Raw genomic sequence first — 8,615 nt, forward strand, 5'->3', positions numbered from 1 at the left:
AATTAACCAGGCAGTAAAATGCTGGTTTTACTCCTGAAAACAGGCAGCCTACCATGGACCCCTGGTGAGAGAACCATGGTAGGATCTGGATTTAGGATGAGATTGTCTATTGGTCTAATGGAAGATCAGTGAAGTTGTCATGTCAACAGCATTTTGGTGAGAAACTCAGCGCAGCAAGATGCCTGCAAAAGAAGACTCACATGCTGTAATCCTCCTCCTGAAATGCTGGCCTTGGTGCTAAGCTGCATGTCATTTGTGCAAGTGAAAACAAGAGAAACAGATTCAGGGGACTGGGCTTTGCCTGGCACAGATATTTTGTTATTTGAATGCATGCRAATCTGTCCATCAAAGATGCAGAGAAGAAGGCATGCTTATGGAGAGTTTTATCGTTTTTCCTTCAGGAAATCACGCACAGTTATTTTGGTGTCAGGATTAAGCATCTATAACAGCCTGCAATAAATGGGGTGTGCTGACTTTGGGAATCTGTGCCTGCTGCTGGATACAAAAGTTATGTTCAGTGACTCCAAGCTCAGCTTGCAGAAGAGCCTGATCTTGAWATTAATTTCCACTCATGCCCTGGAGGCTTCTCTGGCAATGGGGCARAGATTAAAGAGGCTGAGGTCTATTTTTCCTCTGCCAGGAAATCTCTAGAGGAGATTTCCATGGCCAGTCTGGAGAAAAGGGTCATTAGAGGAAATAGAAATCAAGGCACAAGGTTTTGCTGAACTAGCAGCAATGGCCCTGTCTGTGCTACAAACTAGGCATTGGGGACATGACTAAACCCTCAAGCCAAATGGCCATTGCCAAGGCTTGTCCAGGGAAAATGAAGTCCCTGCTTTTCTCATTCAGTGAAGGGTGCTCTACTTGTGCATGTCAGAACATCATTACAGGCCCCAGGCTTCCAGGCACAAATGCTCTAGGACATTCCGGGGCTTTTTATAGCAGATGATACAAAATCATGTAGTMTGTCCTACACTTCATTAGTTACCAGAGAGTAATACTTTCTTCTGAGTAGTGAGTCTGGCCCTTCTTGGAACAGATAACCAAGTCTTAGCATCTCACATTCACAAGGCTGCTATATTAGCATGACTTTAGTAGCTTACAGAAATTTTTCCCTGATTGGCATAAATAAAAAGAAAACCAAAAAGAACCCTCACTCTCTTTTTCTTTCTCTTTCTCTTTTTCTTTAAAAGATATTCACCATCAGAACTCAAAAGAGAGAATTACATTGTTATCATTCTTCTTTGTAAATATAGAAGAGATGATGGAGAGAAAGTTCACAGATCTGCATGTGAACTCAGCCATGCAGGAATCAGCTGTGGGGAATAACATTCTTAGCCATGCAGCACAAAAAGCTCAGTCATTTCTAACTGCTTTGTGATTCATTGTTTGAGAGTATCCCCATTGCAAAGTTGTCCCATGAGAAAGCAGTATCATTAGTGAGCATCCTTTCTGTGCAACAATTTTGCTTAATGTCTGCATCCAGGCTGCTGTTAATGACACAATAGGACTGAGTTTGTTAGATGGCTTTAAAACAGATTCTTTCTTTCTTGTTTTCACTCTGCCCACAATTAAAATATCTGCTTTTACATTTATAAGATTAATTTTCTCCTGGATGACATTCACAGAGCATGCASAACATTAACATGCTAAACCAAAACTTTACATTTTCCCCTTTTTTATTAAACCCAGGTAGTTAATCTGGTTATCTATGTGACTGCCATAAATCAGAACTTGTGGTTGCTCTTAAAAATGTACCTGAATCACACAGTTTCCACAGTATTGTCTCAAGGGTCTTATGCAGATTTTTCTGTTCTCATAATTGATTCCTTCTGCATGCCACGTACCTGTGAACAGTGATTAAATGGTACACTAGCACTCTCTAAAATGATCATACATTGAACTAAACAGAGAAGCAATACTGCCTTGTAAAAAAGACTGTGTTTTTATGTAAACAGAAATCAGATAGTTCCAGAGCTTTTTTTCAGTTTAAAACAGTAAAGCAAATGATTCAATGTCACTGGGCTAAGAAGAAGAAACTGTACACAACTCAGCTCCAGATGTCGCCTTCCCTGACAGCTCCTTTTCTCATCTTGTTCATTTTTTTTTTTTTTTTTAATGATCGATTTTTTCTCCTTGGCAACCAGCAGCCGAATAAAGGCAGGCTCTTCTAAACATTTTGGTAAAATGTTTCTTTCTTCTTTTTAAGGGGGCACATCTCTTCCCATGGCTTTCACACCRTGCAACAGACATATTCTTCCTTCCTCCTCCTACCACATAAAAGCACCACTGTGCAATTGCGTTCAGTTCAGCCTTTTGCCATAATTATTATGATTTTTTTCACGTAACAGTTGAGGCTTTCAGAAAGAAATGATTGCTTCTGGGGAGCATCTCACACTCTCCTTGGGAACATTTGACTAATGGGCAGAGGAGGCAGCTCTTCCTGCTCCATTATCTTGGTCTCTTGGGTTGCTGCTCAACTCCCAGACACATGGATGCTAAATGCTCRAGCTGCCATTTGATAGCAGATCCCTGGTGGAAATTATTGTGTAAGGGGAAAAGCTAGGGGATGAAAATCTGAATCAATTAAAAAAAATTATTTTCTCCTTTCATTGCTTAGGGCTACTACTAGTGTACAACTAGTACTAAGCCATCTGTTGTCCCATCAGGATCTTGCACATGTGTCAAGCTTAATGTTGTAGTGTTTGGTTGTTTGCTTATTTGTTTTTGTTTTGAATGGCTTTTCACTGTCAGATTCCAACCCTTTAAAAAAAAAAAACCAAAAAACTTTAGATCTTCTACACTCTTGTTTTCCACTGGAGGTATACCCACCTCTACAAAGTGCTTCTTACTGGGAGGCCACTATGGATATTTCTATTCCAATAACCTGGAACTGCAATTTGCTTCCTGGTCCAGTCAAGTATCATACACACACCCTAGACTAAGTGAATCATTTAGCATCATCACTGCATGTGGGGCATGTACATGTTGCACAAAGGATGCTCTGACAGTTTTGTACACATGAAGATTTATTTGTGGCACACTGACAGCTGATGGCACACTTTGGCTGTAATGCTGAAAGTTATTTCTAGATTGAAAAGGAAAATAAAGGAAAAGGAGACAGAGAAAAAGGGGACTTTTCCCCCACTAGCAAGCTGTGAAGGGCAATGATGGCATCCCAGAGGAATATTCTCCTCTGAGGGCTCTCTCCAATGCTGCAGGTGATAACAGTGAAAATGGCCAGTATGATGATTTCTCTGCCACGATTCCCCTTAGCATGATATGCTCTTCATCAAGAGCCACTTAACCTCCTATGGGTTATTTCTGGTTGTGTTTCTATTAGATTTGGGAGGAGAACGCTCATCATGCAAATGCTGCACATTCATTGCTTGTTAGTCTTCTGTGAATATATAATATTGGATAATATTTACCAAGAATTTAAATAGCCGTTGGCTCTTTTGTKGAGCACCACATTTGTTTTCCTCCTTTATATACTGAAGTCTACAATACAAGAGAAAAAGAAGGAGTGGGAGGAAGAGCAATTCTCACACCAATTCTTCCATGAGAATCCACCATAATAACGCTGTGGGGGTTGATGGAGGCAGGGCTGTGAGACCAATAATATGGGAACAGCACAAGTGCAATAAAGGAAAAAATGTTGCTGGTAATTATTGTCTCATGGCTTCAGAGATAGCTTATATAGCTGCAAGCAGCCTGCCCTGAGCWACAGGCAAAACACTGAGGTACATAAGGCACCTAAGAGGTAGCCAGAGACTGGACACAACCTGACAAGAAGCCATAAATTCCAGTATAAAATCAAGTTCCTTTGTTGAGGGCAGTGTTTAGCAGAGGAATGTCAGGGTGCAGCTGGCAAGGGAGATTTCCCAAGGTCAGCAGAGGAGGAGAGGATGCCACAGCTTTCCTAATTTAGTTCCAGCTTCAGTTCTGGTTGTTTCAGAGGAAAGTCACCACACAGGGAGGAATGYTTGAGTAAATACCTCCTAACACCCTGCCTGGTGATCAGCTTAGAACTGAGATTTGATTACACTTGCTGAGATTTGGCCTTACATAACCACCTGTTTTCTGAGAGGTCCTAAAATAATCCAGTCCTCTTTTAAATCCAGCTCTGCTGGGTGACTTCTCTAGGACACCTTCCCCTGCAGAACACTGACTTCTGCCACGGCRTCTAGTGAGGGATGGAGAGCAAAAGCTGTTTTCCTCCATGCCAGGCTCTGGAGTCCAGGGGATGCAGAGAAGACACCCCTGCTCCCTGATGACAGGGATTGTCTTCCCTTCATCAAGTCCTGTCCCCTCCTTCCCTCCCATCCACTCAGCACTCCTTCTCTCTCCTTCACTGAGCTGCTCTGTCCACCCTCAGCCTTTCTCAGGCTRGCCTCTGGAGGAAACTGGCTCTGAKTTGCCCCTACCCTCACACCCCCAACCAAATACTTTTCCTTCCTGTGTCTTCCTGCTTCCCTTGCTCCCCCAGGGGATATGAGTCATCCAGAAGTGACATGTGAAGTCTTTGCACACTTTCAGGCTTGTGATGGGGGTTATGGGATTAGCACTTTAACAAGCTTGAAAGCTGCTTAGACAAGTATTAAATCTTCAATCTCTCCATCTTTCAAAAAAATCACTTCTGGAAGAGCAGGAGAGGTGGAACAGAGTCATGTTTTTAGGGGTCAGTTCTTCATCCAGTTGAAATCCCTCAAGTCTGGTAGCTGGGTGGTTTGAAGGGATTCCCACGTGATTTGGGGTTGGGAACTGAGTTACCAGGGTCTCTGTGTCAGCCCCTCAAAGTGCCTTCTCTSTCCTTGCTCTCCATGCTGAACACTGTCTCCCTTACCTGGCATTTTATCTAGCCTCCATTTCTTCCTTCCCTTCCCACCCCAAGGCTGCACATCCCTTTGCAGCACTTCAGAACGGGTGAGTAGCATCAAGTAAGTAGAAAACAGGCACCACCTCTCCTCTCCTAGGCACAACCAGATCAACCTTAGGATGCTGACTTTTAAAGCCAGTCCTGGGGCAATTTGTGCTTGTGTTTTATTAAGATGGGATGAATTCATGCTTCATTGGCTGTATCAACCCATTTATCCCACTTAACTGAGAGTCAGAGAAGGCAGTGTTGGGATTACCAAAGAGTTGGGTGGCACCTCGTGGTGCAGTGAATGATCCCCATGTGGCAGGGAAAGGTCTCGTGTCTGAGCTCCCTGACCTGTCACCTTCCTCCGTTCCCATCCCCTCGTGACTGCTCAGGACCAGATTACCTCCTCCTATCGCTGCAGGGAAGAGGATCTCTGCCTGTAGTGAGGGACACCATCTGGGGACACCATCTAGGGGACACCCACGGCCTAAACTGACACCTACCTTGCAGCACCTGCTGACGTGAATTTGCTGAACCTTGAGGTTGTCTTTCCAGCRTGTCACCTGTAACCTTCCTGGAGACTGTAAGAAGTTTGAGGAGGAGGCAAAACTCACAACCGTGACAGGATTCAGCAATGTTACTCATTGGAGAGAAATCAAAGTTAGTAATACTATGTACTGAGTTCAGTGAAAATGCAAATTAGTAGTTCCAAATCACTTTATARGAGCAGCATAAAAATGGAGGCTCTGTTGAGCCTCTTAAAATTACAAAAACAGGTTCCCTACCTGGACTGAAATCTCTTTATTTTTCCCTTCAAAGCTTCCAGCCTGGGAAATTTCAACTCCAAACTAGTTTTGGAAAGTACGAGTAGGTGAAACTAAGAGATTCTAACAGGCAAAATTTTTCTGGATTAGTCACATCAAAAGGTCATAAAATAGYTGTGTTCCTCAAATGCAGCAACCTGTTCCACAGAAGATGGAGATGACATTTAGCAGCTCAAAGCTGCAACGTACCACCACTGTAAAAACTCAAATCCACAAATACTGGATATCTAATGGCAGCAATCCAAATTCAAATAGAAAAATGATACCTAATTTTTAAAAATCTTACAGCTTTAAAAGAACTCAAGATTTGCTGTTTCCRGTAAGGTGCTACAGACACATATGATTATGGGGAGTAAAAGCATGAAGGGCATGCATTTAAAATTTTGCATAAAATTTTTGAAATAAGCTTAGACACTAGCAGTTGATCATACCTATTAATGTATTCTTCTAACTGTACAATCAACTGGTATCAGTGGGGTAAAATGAAATAAGACCTAATCATAAAATTTTAAGTGGAAAGTAGTGTTTTTCAACTAAGAACACGTTTGAGATTTTACCATGCTTTTTGCAATAAAGCAGGTACACTTTAACTGTTGTCCCTGCCTCCTTCTGTCACAGAAAGAACTGGCTGGGGATAGACACTGTCTGCCAAGAGATGATCTTCATGGCATGGCATCAGTTTGTCAGAGATGAAATAGTCGGTGGTAGAGATTTGCTTTCACTGATGTTCTGCTCCATTGTRGTTCAAACCTTTTCTTTCTTCCAGYAGAGGAGTGACGTGGTTCCCCAGCAGGATGTTGGATATGCTGACCCAAAGGATSATGCCTGGCTTCTAAGTTCCCATCTGCTTGGCATGGTGTGATTCCAACTTCTACAGCTCCTTCTCACACTGTTTATCAATCGGAAGATGAAGCACAGAGCAATTACATGATGTCCCCATGATTACATACTGACTAATTTCTAATCTAGGAGCAAAATCTGTTCCCCCGGCATGCTAGGCAGATGAACCCATGTAGGCTGAGTGTACATGCATATACAGCTAGTTGCACACAGCAATACACCCCTGTACCTTTATGCATATTTGTGGATAAACTGATCTTAATGTATGCTCACACGTGTTTAGAAATAGTGCGCAAATAGCTACACAATGTACATGCAGTCTGGTGTTTAACTAAAAATAAACCCACAAAAGAGACTGAGCTAATCTCAACTATTCTCAGCAGGAATGAGTGCAGTAACACTAGTTACAATTGCACTCTACACAGTCGCTAAAACCAAGGCAATTTCAAACCAAGTTGTGAGTGAACAGTAACCTCAACCCACATGTCCTCCCAGTGAAACTGTGTTCTGGTCTCCCAGTATAAACTGGGAAGCCTACTGAAATAAGAGAGTCCAGACAGCAAAGAAACCAAGACAAAAAGATGATGGACAAGACAGAGGGCCTACCCCAAAGCTTCCCATAGTTAATACATCCAACTCTTCACAGCTTCCCCTGGACAGGACTGCCTACATGAACAATATGAGCCACCATAAAGTGGCACTGTAGTTGAAAGAATTTGCTTTGTCCTTTCCTCCTCCTTGTCCCACTCAGCCACTGGTGCTGGCATAAAGCTTTAGCCATATTTATCCATCATGAACAAGTATGGGAAAACCTATCTGTGTTGAAAACTCAGCAGTATSTACTTAGGCATTTGCTTACATATTTTTTTTCTCTGGTACCATTTAAACTCATCTCAGYACTTTATTCAAGTCAGTTTCCTTGTGCTGGCCCAAGGGGAGGGTTAGTGTAGCAGTGAAAAAGAGTAGCAGAGAGTAAAATATTTTTTCCTGATGGTGAAAGCAATTCATGGAAGCTTAAAATGTTTCTGAGGCTCTAGCCCTGATAAATGGGAATCCAGTGTCAGACACATGCTCTGTTTGTCCCTTGAAATACAAGAGGTAAGAATCATTGTGCCACCCATAGCCTAAAAGCAATGTCYGGCTGGAAAAATCAATCTCCCTCTTCTGAGACCTGTCCATCCCTAAAGAAGAGCCCTTTTCCTCAGTTGTTTACATCCTTTAAAAATTTGGATCCAATAAAGTTTTTTTAATGGACGTGAGGATCCGGGCCTGTGAATTAAAGCCCACTGGCAATAAATATGCTTTGCTTATTTTGCTTCTGTAAATGCATAAGAGCAGCCTATCAGTTGTTGCAGGTCCAGATATGTTGCTTGCAAACCAATGATCTAATTTGTTGTGCACTGAGGACTGTGTACGTGAAGGATTTGTGACTGATGAACTAAATGGGCACTCCATGAGTGGTAAAGAAAGAGGAAATCTGCTGGTATTTCAGAAAGGAAGCTGTGTAACATCTTTCAGATAATTTAAGCAACCATGAGAAACGAGAGCTTGTTCTTCCAGAGGTAGCTGATTTTTGAAACTGCTTGTGTGAGAACGGCTAGGAGTTGGAAACAATAAGCTYATTAAGTGCAGCAGGTAGCAGGAAAAATGAGGTTCATAACGACCTCCATTTGCAATACCCCTTCCCACGTATGCAGGAATACACAACCTGATTCTCGGATATTTTAATCGGTACATTTCAGCGACACTTTTTGACACCGACCTTAATTACATCAAAAAAATAAAACAAAATAAAAGCCCGGGGAGAAAAACAAAGCCATTACCCCCTTGGCTCCCAGGCACAGCAGCCCKCCCCGAGAGCCCGAAGCCGCGCACGGCGAGCACTCCCGCGCCCGTGGCCGGGCTCCGCTTCGCAGACAAAGCCCTGTGCACCTCTGTGCAAAAAGAGCGCAGCGCGGCGCCGGGCGGGCGGGAGCGCAGACAAAGCGGGGCAGGCGGTGGAGCGCCGCAGCATGCGGGGCCGCGCAGGGCTTCCTCTGCGGGTGGGCTGCTGCTGCCGCGGCTCCTCTTTTTTTTTTTTTTTTTTT

At 43.1% G+C, this 8,615-nt stretch overlaps 1 protein-coding gene across 1 annotated transcript in view; it reads left to right on the plus strand.

Moving 5' to 3' along the window:
- The window catches only part of CYREN (cell cycle regulator of NHEJ), a 56,450-nt gene extending 47,847 nt beyond the window's left edge, over positions 1 to 8,603 (plus strand). Inside the window, exon 2 of the transcript XR_008966621.1 lies at positions 6,458 to 8,603. The gene's annotated coding sequence lies outside the window, so the exon portion shown is untranslated. The remainder of the gene's footprint in view (positions 1 to 6,457) is intronic.
- The last annotated feature ends 12 nt before the right edge of the window (positions 8,604 to 8,615 follow it).

The sequence above is a fragment of the Malurus melanocephalus genome, unplaced genomic scaffold (assembly GCF_030028575.1).
Source record: "Malurus melanocephalus ecotype Western Australia unplaced genomic scaffold, MMel_1.1 scaffold_16, whole genome shotgun sequence".
Lineage (NCBI taxonomy): Eukaryota > Metazoa > Chordata > Aves > Passeriformes > Maluridae > Malurus > Malurus melanocephalus.